The sequence below is a fragment of the Moschus berezovskii genome, chromosome 7 (genome assembly GCF_049115385.1).
Source record: "Moschus berezovskii isolate FMDL1 chromosome 7, NW_MosBer_1.0, whole genome shotgun sequence".
NCBI lineage: Eukaryota > Metazoa > Chordata > Mammalia > Artiodactyla > Moschidae > Moschus > Moschus berezovskii.
The window spans coordinates 83,081,024-83,105,455 of record NC_142466.1 but is presented as its reverse complement, the minus strand read 5'-3'; the positions used below and the strand labels follow the sequence as shown (position 1 = coordinate 83,105,455).

The 24,432-nt window shown below is 38.5% G+C and overlaps 1 protein-coding gene across 5 annotated transcripts in view; it reads right to left on the bottom strand.

Annotated features, from left to right (window-relative positions):
- UBAP1 (ubiquitin associated protein 1) overlaps positions 1-24,432 on the bottom strand; it is a 68,138-nt gene that overhangs the window by 25,938 nt on the left and 17,768 nt on the right. The gene's annotated exons all lie outside the window — the stretch shown is intronic.

Sequence of the window (24,432 nt, the reverse complement as noted above, 5' to 3'; positions counted from 1 at the left end):
CCCCAAAAAATTCAAAACCCAAAAGACAAAAATCCACAAAACCACACATCTAGCTTAATACTATCTTTGCACTTTGCCCCTACATAAGCAGGTACAAAGTCCTTCTCTTGCACAAACAACCTGAGTTCTTCAATTTAAAGTTTATTTCCCTTGACGCAGTGTTTACACCTTTAACTTAAGACATAAGAATAATGAATTTATAGTATGCTCTCTACCAACCTGCATTACATACAGAACAATGAAAAGCATCATACTCAAAATGATCTACACGCATATCCTATTCTACTGCCAATTCAATTTACTGCACAAATTAAAGGTATGCTCAACCTTATATTGAGCAATTCTAAGGAGTGAGGCGCCATTTTTTCAAAAGTATTTGTTCACCTCACATCTGGTCACATTTAGGTAATTCTCACACTATTTCAAACTTCTTCATTACATTTGTCATGGTGATTAGTGACCTTTTATGTTGTAATTGTTATGGCATTTTCTAGCAATAAAGTATTTTTTAACTGAGGTATACATATTATTTTCTTAAATGATGCTATTATTGCACACTTAACAGGTTACAGGGTAAACATAACTTCTCAATGCACTGGACAAGTGTGACTTGCTTTACTTTTATATTTGTCTTCTTTAGTGGTCTGGAACCAAACCCAAAATATTTTCAAGGTATGCCTATATTTTCCACTTAAAGTTTTTTTTTAAAGAAGCCAAGAACATCACATCTATTATGTGAAAAATCTTCAGAATAATTAAATCTGTACAGGACTTTAAGAAACTGACAAGTTGATTTTAAAATTTACATGTATAACTTCCCTGGTGGTACAGTGGATAAGAATCTGCCCGCCAATGCAGGGACACAGGTTTGATCCCTGGTCTGGGAAGATTCCACATGCCAAGGAGCAACTAGGCCCCATGGATGACAACTACTGAAGTCCACATGCTACAACTACGGAAGCCCATGCGCCTAGAGCCTGTGAGCTGCAACAAGAGAAGCCAATACAATGAGAAGCCCACGCACTAGCAATGAAGAGTAATGCCTACTAGCTGCAACTAGAGAAAGCCCGTACACAGCAACGAAGACCCAGCACAACCAAAACTAAATACTTTTTTAATAATCAATTTTTTAAGTAATAAAATTTACATGTAATGGCAAAGGAAACAGCCAAAACGATTTTGAAAAAGAACAAAGTTGGAGAACTTACCACCTAACTTTAAGTCTTGCTATTAAATTACAGTAATTAAGACAGTATGGGGACTTTGCTGGTGGTTCAGTGATTAAGAATCCACCTGCTGATTCTGGGGACACAGGTCTGACCCATGGTTCAGGAACTAAAATCCCACATGCCATGGGACAACTACTGAGCCCATGAGCTCTAGAGCCTGTGCTCTGCAACAAGAGAAGCCCATGTGCCACAACCTGAGAGAAGCTCCCACTTGTCTCAACTAGAGAAAGCCCACACATAACACAATGAAAAGCCTGCATGCCACAAGGAAGTCCGAGCACAGCCAAAATTTAAAAAAAAAATGTTTTTTACAATCTGAAGGATAATAAATTAACTCCCTTTAGTGACTTAGCAGCAGCAGCAGTGGGGGAAAAAAAACAGCTACCAAACAAACAGAACAAATCACTTCCAATAACCCATTCCTGATTCTAACTTAGCCAAGGCCATCTCACAGAAGCAGTTCTATAGCTTATTTCACATCCCAACTTTTCTGTCCTACACTGATTAGAAAGTCATACTATATATTGTCCTGAAGTTCAGTGACCCAAAACGGTACGTAGTGTAGGTGTCCCCACATTACTAGCCAGCAAGTGTCATTCAACGGTAGTGTTAAGTGTCAACAGCAAACAATTACCACGCCATTTCCATTACTCATAAAAAGTTACTGGTTAGTTAACTGCTGTGGACGTAACCACAACACTGAGTAGAAGATAAAGGTTGTACTCAACTCCATTAAGGATAAAAAGTATTATGGAAAAAGTACGCACATGCAGATTTTAAAAGACGCTATATTTTAGAACATGTGAAGAGAAAAACATTGGAAGGAAATACATTAAAAATATTTAAAGTGGCTGCCTGTAAGTGGTAGCACTGGGAATAATTCATAAAATTTCTCTATAGTTTCTGAACACTTTTTGGCAAGCAAGTACTAATTTTATAGTGTCTTTAAAGCTCTACTTTAATAGTTTCAATTTCCAGTATGATGTTGGGATGAAGCAGTCTGGTTGCATTCTACTAGTTAACAGAATTAAAATTTTAAAGTATACGGAGCATCAATTTTCAAAGAACCAACAAACGATACTGAAAATGATTTAACTTTTTTTATATGAACCAAAGACTTCATAGAATCTTACAGGCTTCAATATCATCATAATGTACATAAACCACAACAATACAGGGAGACTTTTAAACCCAGAAGCAAGATTCTTGGCAGCCTCAATCTTCCCACAGAGACACAGAACAGAAATGCATTTTTTCTAAATCTCTGTTGAAAGCAGGAGAATCTAAGCGTCTAGATACTCACAGACAGGTGCAGGAAATTAGTGTTTTCATGTCTGTTCCTAATATTTATTGATATTGTGGGATAGCAGCTATTTGAAGAAGCAGCTGTTTTTGAGCAGTAAATGGCTTAGCAGAGGCTGATTTTTTTTTTTGAGGCGATGATTTAATAAATTATTTTGAGAATAAGCTAATGTCAGCAATGTCTTAAAGAAGTTCCACCAATTTTAAATGAATTTTTAATGACTTTTTAAAAAAGGTTCGACCAACGACAACGCACAGAATGGGAGAAAATGATCTGCAAATTTGATCTGCAAATCAACTATCTGATAAAGGACTTTTATCCAGAATATATAGATAACTCTACACTTCAACAACAGAAACAAACAACCCAATTAGAAAGTGAGCAAAAGAATCTGTATATTCAATTTCCCAGGGAAGATATACAAATGACTAAGAAACACATGCTGCTGCTGCTCTGCTGCTAAGTTGCTTCAGTCATGTCCGACTCTGTGCGACCCCATAGACCGCAGCCCACCAGGCCCGCCCCCGTCCCTGAGATTCTCCAGGCAAGAACACTAGAGTGGGTTGCCATTTCCTTCTCCAATGCATGAAAGTGAAAAGTGAAAGTGAAGTTGCTCAGTCATGTCCAACTCTTAGCGACCCCATGGACTGCAGCCTACTAGGCTCCTCCGTCCATGGAATTTTCCAGGCAAGAGTACTGGAGTGGGGTACCATTGCCTTCTCCGAAGAAACACGAGAAGATGTTTAACACATCGTTATTCACCAGTCAGAGAAATGCAAATCAAATAACTATACCCCCCCATTAAAGCACACATATTATCAACAATAAAGCAAAATTTCTCTTAAAGTAAGAATAATAAATGAAAATTAAAACACCATACCCCTTTATTACTAGATAAACAAATAGAAAGTATTAAACAATAAACAATTAAAAATGCTTTAAAATTATGCCTTAATAAAGGTGATAAAATGTAGATTATCTAGGGGTCTTCTTTAAATATTAAAATAGCTCACTGAGTGCAACTCCGATTATATTTTTCACAAGCCTTAATAATATGAGAAATTCATCCATATTTGGTCACTTGAATTTTTTTCTAATGTCTGCTATGCAGTCAATCTCTGAAGTATCAAAAGTATTTTAGGGACTTTTTCAGCAGTCCACTGGTTGGGACTCTGGGTTTCTAATGCAGGGGTCACAGCTGGATTCCTGGTTGGGGAACTAAGACCTCACAGGCTGTATAGTGTGACCAAAAATTTTTCTTAAAAAAAAAAAAAAAGCGTTTAATAGCTACTTGGGATCAACTTTCTTTTCCTGGAACAGCTGAGCAAAATCAAGTGCTATGTGTGTGTATATAGAAGCTTCCACATAAACTTCCTATATTTTAATCATAAGCACTTTTTGGTAACATTTTCCCATAATCTAAATGTTCAATCATGGAAACGATTAATTAATTGGAAATAAAAAAATAGTTTGTGATGGCATGAAGAGTATTCACTAAAAGCATATGATGGGAAATAAATTTTAAACTGCTTTTACAAGTTGAACTGAATTACTTTTACTATGTAAAAAATGTACACAAAAAAAACTTAAAAAAATTAATTTTGCCCCAAATGTAAAATTATAAATGTTCCCAGGAGACAATAAATTCATCAGCAATCATAAATTTCCACTAAAATAAATATAAATGCTTCTATTAAAGGAAAAGTAGAAAGCAGAACAACAACACACTTTTAATTCATAAACTTTACACTAATAAAGTGCAGAATGCCCTCATATGGCCAAGAATTAAAAGCAATGTTCTACTTTACTAGTTCAGTGCCATTTCAGTTCAAATGCTACAGGAAGATAACCTATAATTTAAATTTTTGAATCACTAATTGAAGACATCTAAGAACAAAGAGATGGGGAAACGGGTAACAAGGAGAGAACTGCAGAGAGAGAAGGAGCTAGAGGTCAAGAGGCAGAAGAGATAGAGTAAGGAATGGAAAAAGGGAAAGGTGAGGAGGGTAAGTGAAAGGAGGTAAGGGTAGGAGACCAGGAGAAGGAAAACTTGTAAGCAAGGCCCAGTCAGCTTCATAAGGGGAAGAAAAAGCCCAAGAGTAATTTAATATCAATGTCCTAAATTTCTTTCTTTTCTTTCTTGTACCATCATCAAATTACTACTACAAGAAATTACACTCTACAAACAGCTTCATAATACACAGCAGCAATTTAATCACTCAGTCACACACAACAATATGAGCTATAATCATCAGGAGTTTCCCAAGATACAAATTAATCAGGAAATTCTCCAACTTACAGAAAAAGATGGCTTTGGGATCCAGCAAATTCCAAGTCTGAAAACAAAGTTAACATCCATACAACAGATATATGACAAAAATCACAAACGCAGGGGCCTAGGCAGTCCGGTGGTTGGGACTCAAATGTTTGTGACTTCTCGTTTTCACTGCTGAGGGCAGAGACTCAATCCCTGATCAGGGAGCTAGGAACCAATATGCCATGTGGTGTGGCCGAAAAGAAAAAAAAAAAAAATCACACATGTAAATGCCATTAAAATGTCAATACCAGGCTATCCTATACTCATGACAAAAAGCTTTCTTTTCTCTCAGGTCTCAGAGACACTGTGGGGCTTTAGCTTTTCTCATGGGTAAAATAAGGGGAGTAGACTGAATAATCAACTAAATCTAAATGTACTATAAATCTATAATAGCAGAATTAAGGGAAAATACTCAAGATGTCCTTTCCATTACAGGGGACTGGAATGCAAAAGTAGGAAGTTAAGAAACACCTGGAGTAACAGGCAAATTTGACCTTGGAGTACAGAATGAAGCAGGGCAAAGACTAATAAGAGTTTTGCCAAGAGAACGCACTGGTCATAGCAAACACCCTCTTCCAGCAACACGAGAGAAGACTCTACACATGGACATGACCAGAGGGCCAACACAGAAATCAGACTGATTATATTCTTTGCAGCAAAAGATGGAGAAGCTCTATACAGTCATTAAAAACAAGACCAGGAGCAGACTGTGGCTCAGATCATGAACTCCTTATTGCCAAATTCAGACTTAAATTGAAGAAAGTAGGGGAAACCACTAGACCATTCAGGTATGACCTAAATCAAATCCCTTATGATTATACAGTGGAAGTGAGAAATAGATTTAAGGGACTAGATCTGATACAGTACCTGATGAACTATGGACAGAGGTTCATGACATTTTACAGGAGACAGGGATCAAGACCGCCCCCAAGAAAAAGAAATGCAAAAAAGCAAAATGGCTGTCTGAGGAGGCCTTACAAATAGCTGTGAAAAGAAGAGATGCAAAAAGCAAAGGAGAAAAGGAAAGATATAAGCATCTGAATGCAGAGATCCAAAGAATAGCAAGGAGAGATAAGAAAGCCTTCCTCAGCGATCAATGCAAAGAAATAAAGGAGAACAACAGAATGGGAAAAGACTAGAGATCTCTTCAAGAAAATCAGACACACCAAGGGAACATTTCATGCAAAGATGGGCTCAATAAAGGACAGAAATGGTATGAACCTAACAAAAGCAGAAGATATTAAGAGGTGGCAAGAATACACAGAAGAACTGTACAAAAAAGATCTTCACGACCCAGATAATCACGACGGTGTGATCACTCACCTAGAGCCAGCCAGACATCCTGGAATGTGAAGTCAAGTGGGCCTTAGGAAGCATCTCTACGAACAAAGCTAGTGGAGGTGATGGAATTCCAGTTGAGCTATTTCAAATCCTGAAAGATGATGCTATGAAAGTGCTGCACTCAGTATGTCAGCAAATTTGGAAAACTCAGCAGTGGCCTCAGGACTGGAAAAGGTCAGTTTTCATTCCAATCCCAAAGAAAGGCAATGCCAAAGAATGCTCAAACTACTGCACAACTGCACTCATCTCACATGCTAGTAAAGTCATGCTTAAAATTCTCCAAACCAGGATTCAGCAATATGTGAACCATGAACTTCCATATTCAAGCTGGATTTAGAAAAGGCAGAGGAACCAGAGATCAAATTGCCAACATCTGGTGGATCATCGAAAAAGCAAGGAGTTCCAGAAAAACATCTTTTTCTGCTTTACTGACTATGTCAAAGCCTTGGACTGTGTGGATCACAATAAACTGGAAAATTCTTCAAGAGATGGGAATACCAGACCACCTGACCTGCCTCTTGAGAAATCTGATGCAGGTCAGGAAGCAACAGTTAGAACTGGACATGGAACAACAGACTGGTTCCAAATTGGGAAAGGAGTACGTGAAGGCAGTATATTGTCACCCTGCTTATTTAACTTATATGCAGTGTACGTCATGAGAAATGCTGGGCTGGAAGAGCACAAGCTGGAATCAAGATTGCCGGGAAAAATATCAATAACCTCAGATATGCAGATGACACCACCCTTATGGCAGAAAGTGAACTAAAAAGCCTCTTGATGAAAGTGAAAGAGGAGAGTGAAAAAGTTGGCTTAAAGCTAAACATTCAGAAAACTAAGATCAAGGCATCCGGTCCCATCATTTCATGGGAAATAGATGGGGAAACAGTGGAAACAGTGGCAGACTTTATTTCTCTGGGCTCCAAAATCACTGCAGATGGTGATTGCAGCCATGAAATTAAAAGATGCTGACTCCTTGGAAGGAAAGTTATGACCAACCTAGATAGCATATTAAAAAGCAGAGACATTACTTTGTCAACAAAGGTCCGACAATACTTAGTCAAGACTATGGTTTTTCCAAGTCATGTATGGATGCGAGAGTTGGACATCCAAAGAAAGCGGAGCACAGAAGAATTGATGCTTCTGAACTATGTGGTCCCTTGGACTGCAAGGAGATCTAACCAGTCCACCCTAAAGGAGATCAATCCTGGGTGTTCATTGGAAGGACTGATGTTGAAGCTGAAATTCCAATACTTTGGCCACCTGCTGCGAAGAGCTGACTCATTGGAAAAGAGCCTGATGCTGGGAAAGATTGAGGGCAGGAGGAGAAAGGGACTACAGAGGATGAGATAGTTGGATGGCATCACTGACTCAGTGGACATGAGTTTGGGTAAACTCCGGGAATTGGTGATGGACAGGGAGGCCTGGCATGCTGCAGTACATGAGGTCACAAAGAGTCAAGACACAACTGAGCAACTGAACTGAACTGAACTGTGACCTCAGAGAGAGAAAAAAGGATCAATCAGAGGTTTCTAGACCAATAAGAATACCTGAAAATACACAAATGGTTCTAGGTAACAGACTTCATAGAGGTATAATATAGGTGTTTTACTTTACTGACAAATAAAGAATGGAATTCATGACAGATAGCAGAGGAGGCCTCAGTGACTGATTTAACAACCTAACTGGAGGTGGACAGCAAAGACAGAGGACAGAAGTAGCAGTGCGGCATTGGGGCGGGGGGCGCAGCGGTGGCATCATCAGGGGGCGCAGCAGAGGGAAGCAAAGGGATCTGTACCCTGAAAGATGAGGTCCTGGTCACACGAAGTAGCTAGCTAGGCAGAGCTGCCTCTGGCCCCTGATATCACAGAACTGGAGTAAACACAGGCCCTTCAATTTGGCTCCTTTTCCTTGGGGCTACAGACACTGTGGCCTTCTCCCAACTTCTCTCCTGTCTGGCGGTCTGGCTCCTCTGCCGAGCTGTCAGCGGATTCCTGGAGGGCCCCAGCTACCAGCCTGAGCCATATCTGTCCAGATCTGCCTGGATCCTGACAGCAGACAGGCCTTGAGCTATAACCAGACCCCTGCGGTACACATATTCTGTGAAGAATAGCCTGGGCTCTTCCTGAAGAAAGAATTATTTAACATTTTTTTTTGAGGGGGAGGAGCCACCAAACACACACAGGTGGTTCAAATACTTCTTCATATTAATAGAAAGGCAAAGGAGAAATATTTTAAAGTACTCCCCGCTGAGGGCAACCTGGGCAACCTACAGCCACCAAAGGGCCCAAGACTAGAGACCCAAATTTTGCTTTTGTTCTGTGGTCAAGTTTCTCTCTGTCTAGCTTTGTAAACAAAGATGAAAACCAAAAAAATTTAAAAAAAGAATGCAATCCATGATGAGCTAATGTTACAAAATGCCTCAAATAACATAGCATCACCACTCATAAAGCACAAAATATAAGAAAAAAATAACTAGGTAGAAATACATAATTCGTAAGACAAATCTAACATATTATGTCAAAAGTACCCTGAAAGCAGAATATAACTTTTTAAGCATCCACAGAACACTATACAAAAAACTTGAGTACTTATTAGGCCACAAAGAAAATTCCAATGAATTTCAAAAATCAACAGTTGTACAGCCCAAAGTCAAAAGGCAAAAAAATTATAAATTACATCAGAAAATAAAAAAGCCCTACTTCCTGAATTTCTAAACTGTCTCTTAGAGAAATCATGGCTCAAAGAGGGAACCAGAAGGGAATTCCCTAGCAGTCCCATGGTTAGGACTCCATGCTTCCCACTGCTGGGGGCCCAGGTTCCATCCCTGATTGGGGAACTAGGATCTTACAAGTCACATGGCACAGCCAAGAAAAAGGCAACCAAAACACAAAAGATAACGACAATGAAAATACTACAGTTGAGAACCTACATACAATATGTGGCTAAAGAGGTACTCAGGAAAATCTATAGCACACAGCAGTACTCAAGAGGAAAATTCACAGCATTAGAACTTAGGGAAAACACAAGAGTGAAAACAGCAAAGATATGGGCAGAAAATAATCAATTAAAGCTCAGAAAAACATATCAACTAAATAAACCCAAGAGCTGATCCTTTGGAAATTAAAACCATCCACCTAACGTAATTTCAATGGGGAAATGGGGGGAATATGTATACAAAACAGAGAAAATTAAAATAATCCCAAATCATTACTTTGTTCACCTGTTTTCAAATACCTTTGAGAACCTGGATAAAATAGATGATCTTCTTGAAAAATATTAATTATCAAAACTGACCACAGAAGAGGCAGAAATCTTAACAAATAACCAAAGAAGAAATTGAAAAAATTATCAAAGCACTCTTGCCACCCAAAAGAAACCTTAGTCTAATGATTTTAATGGTTCAAAAACATAAAAGAAAAGTTTCTAATTTTTTTTTAGAAGTAAGACTACTGGGACTTCCCTGGTGGTCCAGTGGCTAAGACTCCATGCTCACCAATGCAGGGGGCCCAGGTCACAGAACTAGATCTCACACTCCAAAACTGAAGATCTCACATGCTGCAATGAAGATCAAAGATTCCATATGCCACAACTAAGAACCAGTGCAGTCAAATAAATAAATACACGTATATATTAAAAAAACAAAAACAGTAGGACTATTGATTCCATAAAAGAAGAAACTACAGAAAAATCTCATGTATAAATACATATTAAAAATCCTCAAAAAATGAGAATTTATAGGAAAACATCATGTCCAAGTGGGATTTATGCTATGAATACAGGACAGTTCAATGTATAAAAATCTGTTGATATAATTCACCATATATTAATACATCTAAAAAGAAAAATCATATAGCCATCTCCTTAACATAACATTAAAAATAGTAACAAAAATCATCTCACTCAATACCAAAGCCAGAGAATACTAACTAATGGAGAAACTATACAAAGATTCCACTAAGCATAGGAACAAGACAAAGATGTCCATTGTCACAACTGCTTTATTTAACATTAGATAAAAGAATAAAAGGTATAAAAGTCAGAAGACAGACTTCCCCAAAGAGGTCCAAAAACTGAAAAACTATTACAAAAATAAGAATACAAAAAGGTGTTACTTGGTACAAAATTAATATTCTGAAACAAATAGCCTTCATACATACAATGATCAGATAAGCAATACAATGGAAGCAAGATGTACCACAGGAGATAAAACAAACTGGAAATTTCTTAAAGAGATGGGAATACCAGTTCATCTTACCTGCCTCCTGAGAAACCTGTATGCAAGTCAAGAAGCAGCAGTTAGAACTAAACATGGAAAAACAGATTGGTTCAAAATTGGAAAGAAGTATGTCAAGGTTGTATATTGTATCCTGCTTCTTTATCTTATATGCAGAGTACATCATGTGAAATGCCAGGTTGGATGAATCACAAGCTGAAATCAAGACTGGCAGAAGAAACATCAACAACCTCAGATATGCAAATGATACTACCAAGATGGCAGAAAGGAAGACGAATGAGCCTCTTGATGAAGGTGAAAGAGGAGAGTGAAAAAGCTGGCTTAAAACTCAACATTCAAAAAACTAAGATCATGGCATCTGGTCCCGTTACTTCATGGCAAATAGATGGGGAAAAAATGGAAATGGTGACAGATTTTATTTTCTTGGGCTCCCAAATCACTGTGGATGCTGACTGCAGCCATGAAATTAAAAGATGCTTGCTCCGTGGAAAAAAGGCTATGACAAACACAAACAGCGTATTAAAAAGCAAAGACATCACTTTGCCAACAAACTCTGTATAATCAAAGCTATGGTTTTTCCAACAGTCATGTTCAGATGAGAGAGTTGGATCATAAAGAAGGCTAAGTGCTGAAGAATTGATGCTCTCAAACTGTGGTGGTAGAATCCCTTGGACAGCAAGGATATCAAACATGTCAATCCTAAAGGAAATCAACCCTGAATATTCATTGGAAGGACTGATGCTGAAGCTGAAGCTACAGTACTTTGGCCACCTGATGTGAAGAGCTGATTCACTGAAAAAGACCCTGATGCTGGGAAAGATGGAGAGCAGGAGGAAAAGGGGATGACAGAGGATGAGATGGTTGAATCAATCACATCACCAGATCAATGGACATGAGTTAGTGAAGGAGTTAGTGAAGGACACGGAAGCCTGGTGTGCTGCAGTCCATGGGGTCACAAAGAGTCGGACATGACTCAGGAACTGAACAACAACAAAAAGAAAAACACTAAAGCTATTAAGACACAAAAAAAGACTTACACAACTGCAAAAAAAATATGATAATCTTGGCTAAAACATAGAACATCATTAAGATCAATTCTTCCGTAAGTTGCTATATTAATTTGGCATGATGCAAATTAAAACTGGAATCTTGTTTTTGTTTTTTTAACAAGACAAGCTGATTTTAAAGTTCATATGAAAACATCAGTTAATAGCCAAGAAAATTTCAAAGAAAATAATAAATGGAGAACAGCCCATCAGATATTAAAATACTTATTACAAGAAACAACACTTAAAGCTGTCCTATACTGGTACATAAACAGATCAATGGAAGAGAGTAGGAATCCCTAAAAATAGCCTAATATAGACATTTAAAGTGCCATTTAAAATCTGTCAAGTGATGAGACAACCAATTAGCTATCTAGGAAAAAGTTGGATGGACCTCCTTGGGGAAGTCTGTCTTCTGACTTTTATACCTTTTATTCCTTTTATCTAATGGTAAATAAAGCAGCTGTGATAATGGACATCTTTGTCTTGTACCTAGAAAAAAGTGTGGATGCCCACACTTCCATACCAAATTCCAGACAAAAGTACAGTATCAGTACACAACTGCCCAAATACATAAATCCTATTTTCACTCTATACAGAAAGCTGACAGCCAAAAATAACTTTCTGAGGCTTAAAATCCAACATAATGCTTGCTTCATGAAAAACTTCAAAAACAAAGGTTATTTTTAAAGGCAAGTTGTTGACTGTACAAGGTTTTTCACTAATTTCTCTTGCAACTGAGGTTTTCACCAAAGCTACATTGGAGGGACTGATGCTAAAGCTGAAACTCCAATACTTTGGCCACCTCATGCGACGAGTTGACTCACTGGAAAAGACTCTGATGCTGGGAAAGGTTGGGGGCGGGAGGAGAAGGGGACGACGGAGAATGAGATGGCTGGATGGCATCACTGACTCTGTGGACATGAGTTTGAATGTACTCCGGGAGTTGGTGATGGACAGGGAGGCCTGGCGTGCTGTGATTCATGGGGTCGCGGAGAGTCGGACACGACTGAGCGACTGAACTGAACTGAACTGAACTAATCACGTAGTATACTAAAGACTTTAAGAAAAGCAAATAGTGGAATGGGAGGGAGGCTTAACAGGGAGGAATATATGTATACTTATAGCTGATTCCGGAGAAGGCAATGGCAAGCCACTCCAGTACTCTTGCCTAAAAAATCCCATGGATGGAGGAGCCTGGTAGGCTGCAGTCCGCGGGGTCACTATGGGTCAGACACAACTGAGCGACTTCACTTTCACTTTTCACTTTCACACATTGGAGAAGGAAATGGCAACCCACTCGAGTGTTCTTGCCTGGAGAACCCCAGGGATGGGGGAGCCTGGTGGGCTTCCAACTATGGGGTCACACAGAGTCGGACACAACTGAAGTGACTTAGCAGTAGCAGTAGCAATATAGCTGATTCACGTTGTTTAAGTATGGCAAAAACCAACACAACATTGTAAAGCAATTATCCTCCAATTAAAAATTAAAGAAAAAGAAAAGCAACTAGTGCTTCAGTGCAAAGTTCATTTCACACAGTTTAATAAACACCGATTATAGTTAAACATGAGCCTGCTAAAATTTAAAAAGCAACAAGCAGAGACTTCTTTGGCAGTCCAGTAAGACTGCATCCAATGCAGGGGATGCAGGTTGAATCCCTGGTTGGGCAAAGAAGATTCTATATGCCCTGCCATGCGGTTAAAAAAAAAAAAAAGCAGTAACTAAAAAGATAATACAGTACTGTCAAGACAAATTACTGACCCAATCTGATGTTATCAGAACTGCAATTAAGAACTCTACCTAATTCCAAAATGGGTCAAGAAAAATCCAAACAAGGATTTTCCTGGACTCTGCTGCTAAAGTCACTTCAGTTGTGTCCGACTCTGTGTGACCCCACAGACGGCAGCCCACCAGGCTCCCCTGTCCCTGGGATTCTCCAAGCAAGAACACTGGAGTAGGTTGCCATTTCCTTCTCCAATGTGTGAAAGTGAAAAGTGAAAGTGAAGTCGCTCGTAGTGAAAGTGAAAAGTGAAAGTGAATGTCTGACTCGTAGTGACCCCATGGACTGCAGCCTACCAGGCTCCTCCGTCCATGGATTTTCTAGTCAAGAGTACTCGAGTGGCTTGCCATTACCTTCTCTGTTCCTGGACTCTGGATGCCTCTTAATCCTCCAAACATCTAGCACAGCATCTAATTTTTAGTAGAGGTGGCTTTTCATATCTTCTTGCCCTCTCAAACTTTCTGAAAATATGATAAGTCTATATCACTAACTAATTTGGTAATGAAACCAGACAAAACAACACCCTTAAAATAAAAAAGTTAATCAATGATTTCCTATAGTTACCAATAAATAGTCTGAAATTTGGCCTATGAGACTAACACATGTAAGAACAGAAATGTATTGACTAGCTAAAACTTAGTATTGAAAGTGATAACATAAATCATTAGTCAATTAAAAATTTCAAGTCAGTATCTTCAGTTCAGTTCAGTTCAGTCGCTCAGTCGTATCCAACTCTTTGCGACCCCATGAATCACAGCACATCAGGCCTCCCTGTCCATCACCAACTCCCAGAGTTCACTCAAACTCACGTCAATCGACTGGGTGATGCCATCCAGCCACCTCCTTCTCTGTCGTCCCCTTCTCCTCCCGCCCCCAGTCCCTCCCAGCATCAGAGTCTTTTCCAGTGAGTCAACTCGTCGCATGAGGTGGCCAAAGTATTGGAGTTTCAGCTTTAGCATCAGTCCTTCAAATGAACACCCAGGACTGATCTCCTTTAGGATGGACTGGTTGGATCTCCTTGCAGTCCAAGGGACTCTCAAGAGTCTTCTCCAGCACCATAGTTCAAAAGCATCAATTCTTTGGCGATCAGCTTTCTTCACAGTCCAACTCTCACATCCATACATGACCACTGGAAAAACCATAGCCTTGACTAGACGGACCTTGGTTGGCAAAGTAATGTCTCCGCTTTTTAATATACTATCTAGGTTGGTCATAACTTTCCTTCCAAGGAGTAAGCATCTTTTAATTTCATGGCTGCAGTCAGTATCTTAGCCAATTCATTTAATTCACTTAAAATGTTTTCCTCTATGTAATTTAGAGTTGTGAGTAATAGTACAATATCCCAAGAGGAAATACAGCCACAAACCTATCCCATTAAATTTTTTAAACTATAAATAAAAATTAACTGGGAAAAAATAATTTCAAGAAATTGTTGAACCAAAATATTATCTGAGACCTCCCTGGTGGTCCAATGGTTAAGACTCTGCCTGCCAACACAGGGCAAACATGTGTTCAGTCCCTGGCCCAGGAAGATTCCACATGCCACAGAACAACTGAGCATATGTTCTGCAACTACTGAGCCCATGTGCCACAACTACTAAAGTCCATGCACCACATAGCCCATGCTTTGCAACAAAAGAGGCTGCCACAGTGAGAAGCTCATGCACTGCAACTCGAGAGTAGCCTCCACACGCCATAGCTAGAAAAAACCTGTGCACAGCAACAAAGACCCAGCATAGCCAAAAATAAATAAACAAATAAAATTTTAAAAACTTGGGTTCTAGTCTCACTTCTTTCATCAATTTGGGATGGTTTGGAATCAGTCAAAACTTCTGAAAGAAAGAAGGGGAAAAAAAAATCAGGGCTTCTTCTGTAAAAAGAGAAGCCTGGAGTAAATGATCTCTGACAATCTTTTCAAAACCTTTAAGGGTCCAGACACATACTTTTATAACTTTGTACTTCAATCGTTTTTACAGTCATATATATATAAGGGGCTTTCCTGGTGGCTCAGATGGTAAAGAATTTGCCAGTAAAGGAAAATCTGACAGTAAAGAATCTGCAACACAGAGGACCCCAGTTTGATTCGTAGGTCGGGAAGATCCTCTGGAGAAAGGATAAACTACCCACTCCAGTCTTGGGCTTCCCTGGTGGCTCATTCAGTAAAGAATCTTCCTGTAATCCAGGAGACCTGTGTTTGATCCCTGGGTTGGGAAGAGCCCCTGGAGTAGGGCAAGTCAACCCACTCCAGTGTTCTTGCCTGGAGAATACCCATGGACAGAAGAGCCTGGCAGGCTACAGTCCATGGGGTTGCAAAGAGTTGGACACGGCTGAGCGACTAAGCACAGCACAACATATGTATATATAAGAAAGATATGAGAAGACTTCACATTCTTAGTTATGAGGGCACATAAAAACATGTAATCACTTGTTGAGTCTATGACTCAGTAAATATACATAGTCCACACCCATGTTTTTGTGAAGGAAAAAACACTTACTATTTGACACTAGTAATACTATTTCACTCTACAAGAAGCCAACACAAAATAACTGGTTAATGTAAAATACAAAGCAACTAATTATCATACCAGATGCTATTAATCTGACCTGAGAGAAGTAATCAAAAACATAACTTTTCGTCCTTTCAGCAGTCTTCACACTCAGTGGATTACAACATTCTGACTATCCCAGTCATGTGAAATCTGAATGATTTTTTTCCCATAGAAACAAAGAAATAACAGAGCCGTGTTCCCTAAACTTAAGAACTCATACCCTCAGGAGAACACTGTGCAATAACAGGGAACAAAGAAAGATGGCACAACGTCATAGAATATCAAAGATCTGAGGTTAGAAGGTTAGGGTTGCTAAGTAAGTTCACAGGCAAATAAAATACCTTTATGTAAATATAAAGTGAAAGTGAAGTCACTCAGTCATGTCCGACTCTTTGTGACCCCATGGACTGTAGCCTACCAGGCTCCTCACTCCATGGGGTTTTTCCAGGCAATAGTACTGGAGTGGATTGCCATTTCCTTCTCCAGGGGATCTTCCTGACCGAGGGATCAAACCCGTGTCTCCCGCATTGTAGACAGACGCTTTACCGTCTGAGCCACCAGGGAAGTCCTCTATCAAGTCTTTAAGAAAATAATTATTCCAACACATAAATTATCCTTACGCATAAAATGGAAGCAGACAAACACAGCTTTGCAGTTTAGTTTTTTACAGGATTTATTTATTGCCTAGCTTTCTCCCATAGGCTTTAAGCACCGCAAGTACAAGAACCACTTTGGTTTTGTTCACTATTTCACCAAACATACTGCCTGTGAGTAGTGCTCAAAAAGCACCTATTGAATGAATGTTGCCAAATTTCCAAGTTATTATATGAGATTAGCATAATACTGACACCAAAACTTGACCAGGGAAGGAGAAAAACAAGAAAATAAGAAACAAACCTATGGGTGCTGCTAAGTTGCTTCAGTCGTGTCTTTGCGACCCCATGAACTGTAGCCTGCCAGGCTCCTCTGTCCATGGGATTCTCCAGGCAAGAATACTGCAGTGGGTGGCCACGCCCTCCTCCAGGGAATCTTCCCTACCCAGGGATGGAACCTGGGTCTCCTGCACTGCAGATTCCTTACCTCTGAGCATATACCTATCACTAATTTCTAATTAAAACAGTAGTAAATTGAATTAAACAGGAGACTCCTGGCTGCAGGATATTTTTCAGGAAAAATCAGTGTTGACTTCAACACAAAATTTCAAAGGAGGAAAAGAAAAAGGAAAAATAGAAAAGAGGGAATCTGTAAGTTAAAAAACAGAGGGTAAGAGATAAATCTAAAGCAGGCACAATATACAGATTTCTTTATTTAGATACCAGATCCCAACCCGAATAAACTGAGAAAAAAAGACAAAACAATTGAGAAAATATTAACACCCACTGGACATATGATAATATTAAATAATAAGTTAAATTTTAAGGTAGGATAATGGTATCAGTTGTTTTTTTTTAATTCCTATCTTTCAGAGATACACCAAAATATATTTACAATTAGAAAGCTACATCTGGGATTTGTTCCAAAATAATTCTGAAGAGGACACGTACATGAAACAAAATCATTATAGTAACTATAAATGCAGTATAATCTCTAAACTTTGTGAATCACTATATAGAACACTTGAAATTTATTTTTTAAAAAAGGAACAAAAAAGATTAACAACTGTTACAGTTAGATCTACATTTATAAGTTTGCTGCTGCTGCTAAGTCACTTCAGTCGTGTCCGACTCTGTGTGACCCCATAGATGGAAGCCCACCAGGCTCCCCCATCCCTGGGATTCTCCAGGCAAGAACACTGGAGTGGGTTGCCATTTCCTGCTCCAATGTGTGAAAGTGAAAAGTGAAAGTGAAGTCGCTCAGTCGTGTCCAACCCTTAGCGACCCCACGGACTGCAGCCTACCAGGCTGCTCCATCCATGGGATTTTCTAGGCAAGAGTACTGGAGTGGCTTGCCATTGCCTTCTCCGATTTATAAGTTTAGAACATCATAAAATAAAGAACTAAAACAAAAAGATGTTACTGCCATAGTGTAAAATGAAAGAGGCTGCAAATAATCACATTTTAATTTTCTAAATTTTCTAACTTTAATTTTCTAAAACTATGCATTAAACCTAACTCATAATTGGCAACCATCATTATCAATAATCTATAGTTTCAGCAAATGTTAAAACTAGTGGGTTCAAGTTCCACAAGAGTAACAGGATAGGTATATAGTCTCAAAGTATCTCCCCCCAATATATTTTTTTATTAATTATAGTGGAGAAAACAGTAACTTTCTCTTGGCAGACACCACTTTAACCAACTGACCAAAACTGATTACCACCACCAGTAACAAGACAAACTGACACCTCCATATATGATATACTGAAAACACATCAATTCTGCAGTATTCCTGCCAAAAATTAGTCTATCATGAGAGGGTATCAAACAACCTGAATCTAATCATGAAGTTTCAAAACAAACTGATCTTCAGGGACATTCTATAAATGATCTGTACTCTACAAATATGTCAAAATCATGAGACAAAGACTGAAAAACTGTTTCAGATTAAATAAAGTTAATTTAAGTGACAAAACCACTAAATGTACTACATGATCCAAGATGTTTTTCTGTTGTTAAGAATACTGCTGGACAATGGGTGACTCGATAACAGTTAATTTCCTGATTGTGATCATTAATATGCGGCTGTGTAAGAGAATATTCTTATTTTTAGGAAGCACACACTATAAAATATTAACAGGGTATCATGCCTGCAATATTTCAAGCAATTATGAAAAAGATAGTATGTATAATGTAAATACAAACAGAGGACAGATAGATGACACAGGAGGAGAATAAATGAAGATAAAAAATATGAAACACTTAGGTATCCCAGTAGAAGGTATACAGGAACTCTTTGTACTATTATTGAGAGTACTCTGGTGAATCAGAAATTGTATCAAAGTAAAAAACTTAAAAATAATAAGCACATATATTTGCACGGTTTTTTAAACAGGAAGGATTCATACCAAACTGTTAACAGTGGTTAGTTCTGGAAGAAAGTAAAAAGAAAGCCTTGATGTTCTATTTTCTATACTTCTGTAATTTTTATTCTGGAGCTGAAAAATGCAGTAATGAAACAAAAAGTTCACTAGAGGAATACAAGAGTAGATGTGAACAGGCAAAAGGAAGAATCAGCAAACTTGAACATAGAGCAAGGTCTACAAAAAAAGGAAAAAGAATAAAGAAAAGCAAACAGAGTCTAAAGGACCTATGGGATGCCTTTAAGCATAACAACATCCCCTTTACAGGAGTCTCAGAAGAGAAAGGATGACAGAAAGACTATCTAAAAATATAATGGCCAAAATCTTTCCAGATGTGATGAAAAACATCAATCTACAAATCCAAGCAGCTCAATGAACTCCAAGTAGGATAAACTCAAAGAGATTCAAACCCAAACACATAACCAAACTGTTGAATGACTCTTTAATACCAAGAGAAGGAACTCACCATTTACAAGAGAGCCTCAATAAGAGTAACAGCCAATTTCTAATAAGAAACTATGAAGGACAGAGGACAGTAGGATGACATATTTAAATTGCAAAATAAAACAAAACACCGTCAACCAAGAATACTGTATCTGGCAAAGACTGTCCTTCAAAAATGAGGGAAAATTTGAAATATTCTCAGATATATAAACCTGAAGGAGTTTCTTGCCAGTGGACCTGGCCTATAAGTTATGTTAAAAATGCTTCAGGCTGAAATGGCAGAATACTAGACTAACTCAAAGCCCTAAGAAGAAATAAACATCTCTGCTAAGGATACATAGGGCTAATAGCTTTTTTGGTTTCCAACTCCTCTTTTTTTCTTATACAGAAATTTTTTAATGCACAAGAATTATTATAAATCTATGTTATTGTCATTCCATGTATGGTTTATTTCACTTACTATAATGTACTCTAGGTTCACTCATGCTGTATATAAAGCTGCAGTCTGTGACAACAACATTTAAAAGGGATAGGATGGAACCATATAGGAGCAGAGTCTCTATATAATACTGAAGTGGGTTATCAGTTCAAACTAGACTGTTAGAAATATAATTAAATATAATCCAAGAAAAATCAAAACATACACCCACACAGGACAAAGTGAAAACAACCCAAATGTCCATCAACTGATGAATGGATAAATAAAATATGATATACCCACACAATGAATATTATTTGGCAAATTTGGCAATAAAAAAATACAAAGGCATGGTTAAACACAGAAAACTTCTTCTATGTTTTCATTTATGTGAAATGTCTAGAATAGGCAAATCCACAAAGTAAATTAGTGGCTGCAAAGGGCTGTGGGGAAAGAGTAATAGGGAATGAATGTTAATAGGCATGAGGCTTCTTTTTAGGGTACTGAAAACTCTCTGGATGGAGAAGGAAATGGCAACCCACTCCAGTGTTCTTGCCTGGAGAATCCCAGGGACTGGGGAGCCTGGTGGGCTATCGTCTATGGGGTCACACAGAGTCGGACACGACTGAAGCGACTTAACAGCAGCAGCAGCAAACTCATTTTCAATAGACTGCAGTGGTCGTTTTACCACATTGTGAAAATACTAAAAACCACTGAACTCTATACACTTTTAATGAATGAACTTTGTGGTATATGAACTATATCCTAACAAAGCTATTTTTTAAAATGCACCCCTAAATACAGAAGAGGACAGAAGGTAGAAAAAAACTACCACAATGCAAGTGTTTCAAGCTCAGGATCAATGGTTTTAAGCAGTTACCAAATCTGTCTAATTCAGGAGAGAACTGAAATAATGAAAAAGAGAAATAAAACGACCAAGAGCCGGTACTCACCTCTTCCAATTCAAGAAATGAGTACCAAGCAAAATGCACTTGTAAAAACTGAAATCTAGACACATCATAAAAATTTAGATCATCACCAGATTTTTAAAAATCTGAGTAACAAATAGCTTCCAGATAGACAGTGGTTATCTTCAAAGGAGAGTAAGACTAGTCTCAAGAACTTTCACTATCAACAGCTGAGGCTATAAAAGTATGGAGCTATTATCTTCAAAAAATCTAAGAATAGTTCTAAGGATTTCCCTGATGGTTCAGTAGTTAAGAATCCACCTGCCAATGCAGAAGAGACAGGTTCAATCCCTGCTCCAGGAAGATTCCACATGCCACGGGGCAATCTTGTGGAATATGCGCCTGTGTGCCACAACTACTGAGCTGGTGCTCTGGAGCCTATGCTCTGCAATAAGAGAAGCCACCGCAATGAGAAGCCCCTGCTCACCACAATTAAGAGTAAAGCCTGAGCAGCAATGAAGACACAGCATAGTCAAAAATTATTAAATATAAATAAAATTAAAAAAACATTAATCAGTGAAATTCACCATATCGGCAAAATAAAAAAGAAAAACCATACAATTATCTCAAGAGACACAGAAAGTTCATTTAACAAAATTCAACACCCATTCCTGAAAACCTGAGTAAACTAAGAATAGAAGGGGATTTCCTCAACTTGATAAAGGCCATCTATTTAAAAAAAAAAAAAAGCCTATAGTCTACATCATACCTAACAGAAAAGACTTTCCTCTTAAGTTCAGGAATAAGGCAAGGATGTCCACATTCCATCACTTTTATTCAATCTTGTACTGGAGGTTCTAGCCAGTACAAAAAAAAGAAAATAAACAAGAAGCATCCAGATTGGAAAAAAAAACTATGAAACCATATTCTGGACAGCAAAGTCTGTACAAAGTCTAGTGGAATCTACAAAAGAATAATAGAATTAATAAACTATACACAAGTTTAGCAAGATTGGAGAACATAAAATCAATAGAATAATTATTACACTTTATATCCTAGCAATGAACAATCAGAAGTTGCAATGTTAAAAATCACCATGAACAGTTTCAGTTCAGTTGCTCAGTCATGTCCAACTCTTTGCGACTCCATGGACCACAGCCAGGCTTTCCTGTCCATCACCAACCCCCAGAGCTTGTTCAAACTCATGTCCATTGAGTCGGTGATGCCATCCAACCATCTCATCCTCTGTTGTCTCCTTCTCTTTCCACCTTCAATCTTTCCCAGCCCTAAGGTCTTTTCAAATGAGTCAGTTCTTCGCATCAGGTAGCCAAAGTATTGGAGTTTCAGCTTCAACATCAATCCTTCCAGGACTGATATTCAGGACTGATTTCCTTTAGGATTGATGGGTTTGATCTCCTTGCAGTCCAAGGGACTCTCAAAAGGCTTCTCCAACACCACAGTCCAAAAGCATCAATTTTTTGGCATTCAGCTTTCTTTATAGTTCAACTCTCACATCCATATATGACTACTGGAAAAACCACAGCCTTGACTAGACAGACCTTTGTTGGCAAAGTAACGTCTCTGCTTTTTAATATGCTATCTAGGTTGCTCATAGCTTTTCTTCCAAGGAACAAGCGTCTTTTAATTTCATGGCTGCAATCACCATCTGCACTGATTTTGGAGCCCAAGAAAATAAAGTCAGCTACTGTTTCCACTGTCTCTTCATCTATTTGCCATGGAGTGATGTAACCGGATGCAAAGATCTTAATTTTCTGAATGTTGAGCTTTAAGCCAGCTTTTTCCTCTTTCACTTTCATCAAGAGGCTCTTTAGTTCTTCTTCACTTTATGCCATAGGGTGGTGTCTTCTGCATATCTGAGGTTATTGCTATTTCTCCCAGCAATCTCGATTCCAGCTTGTGCTTCTTCCAGCCCAGCGTTTCTCATGATGTACTCTGCATATAAGTTAAATAAGCAGGGTGACAATATACAGCCTTGACGTACTCCTTCCCTGACTTGGAACCAGTCTGTTTTTTCATGTCCAGTTCTAACTTGACCTACATACAGATTTCTCAGGAGGCAGGTCAGGTGGTCTGGTATTACCATCTCTTCAAGAATTTTCCAGTTTGTTGTGATCTACACAGTCAAAGGCTTTGGCGTAATCAATAAAGCAGATGTTTTCCTGGAACTCTCTTACTTTTTTGATGATCCAACAGACGTTGGCAATTTGATCTCTGGTCTTCTGCCTTTTCTAAATCCAGTGTGAACATCTGGAAGTTCACGGTTCACATACTGTTGAAGCCTGGCTTGGAGAATTTTGAGCATTACTTTGCTGGTGTGTGAGATGAGTGCAATTGGACAGTAGTTTGAACATTCTTTGACGTTGCCCTTCTTTGGGATTGGAATGAAAACTGACTTTTTCCAGTCCTGTGGCCACTGCTGAATTTTCCAAATTTGCTGGCATACTGAGTACAGCACTTTATCAGCATCATCTTTTCAGATTTGAAATAACTCAACTGGAATTCCATCACCTCCTCTAGCTTTGTTCGGAGTGATGCTTCCTAAAGCCCATCTGACTTCACATTCCAGGATGGTTGGCTCTAGGTGAGTGATCACACCACCGTGATTATCTGGGTCATGAAGATCTTTTTTGTATAATTCTTCTGCGTATTCTTGCCACCTCTTGTTAATATCTTTTGCTTGTTAGGTCCATACTGTTTCTGACCTTTACTGTGCCCATCTTTGCATGAAATGTTCCCTTGGTATCTCTAATTTTCTTGAATAGATCTCTAGTCTTTCCCGTTCTACTGTTTTCCTCTATTTCTTTCCACTGATCACGGAGGAAGGCTTTCTTATCTCTCCGTGCTATTCTCTGTAACTCTGCATTCAAATGGGTATATCTTTCCTTTTCTCCTTTGCCTTTAGCTTCTCTTCTTTTCTCAGCTATTTGTAAGGCGTCCTCAGACAACCATGTACAAGAGCACTCAAAGTTATGAAATACTGTGGAATATATCTGACCAAAAAAATGTGTAAGACCCGAACACTGAGAACTACAAAGCACTGCTGAGAGAAACTTAAGAAGACTATCTCAGTCTGTTCAAGCTGCTGTAACAAAGTACTTCAGACTGGGTGGCTTATAAAAAGAAGAATGCATTTTTCACAGTTCTCAAAGCTTTGGAAGTTCAAGATTTGGCAAAAGCAGATTTGGTGTCTGGTTACAGACTGCTTCCTGGTTCGTTGATTGCTGTCTTTTTGCTATAACCTCACATGGCCATGGAAGGGGGTAAGGGACTTCTTTTATAAGGGTACTACTAATCCCATTCCTGAGGGTTCCTCCTAATGACCTAATTATCTTCCAAAAACCCAATCTCCAAATATCACCGCATTGAGGATTAGGTTTCAGTACACAAATATCGGCATACACAAATTTTCAATCTATAGCAAAGACCTAAATAAATGGAGAGACAGATATACCATGTTCACAGGTTCTAACTCAGTATTTTTAGGGCACTGACTCTCCCCAAACTGATCCGTAGATTCAATATAACTGCAAACAAAACATTAACCTTTTTTTTGTAGATAGTCTAACAAGCTAATTCTAAAGTTCACAGAAAAATGTGAAAGGCCTAAACAGCCAAAACAACACTGGGAAACTTCCTGATTTCAAAATTATACTGCTACAGTTATCAAGATAGTGTGATGGCATACAGACAGATAAGTATATCAAAAGAACAGAACAGAATCCAAAATCAGATCCTCATACACACAGACAAGATATTTTTAAGGTGCAAGAGCAATTCAATAGAGAAAGGGTAATCTTCAACAAAAGGTGCTAGAACTAATAG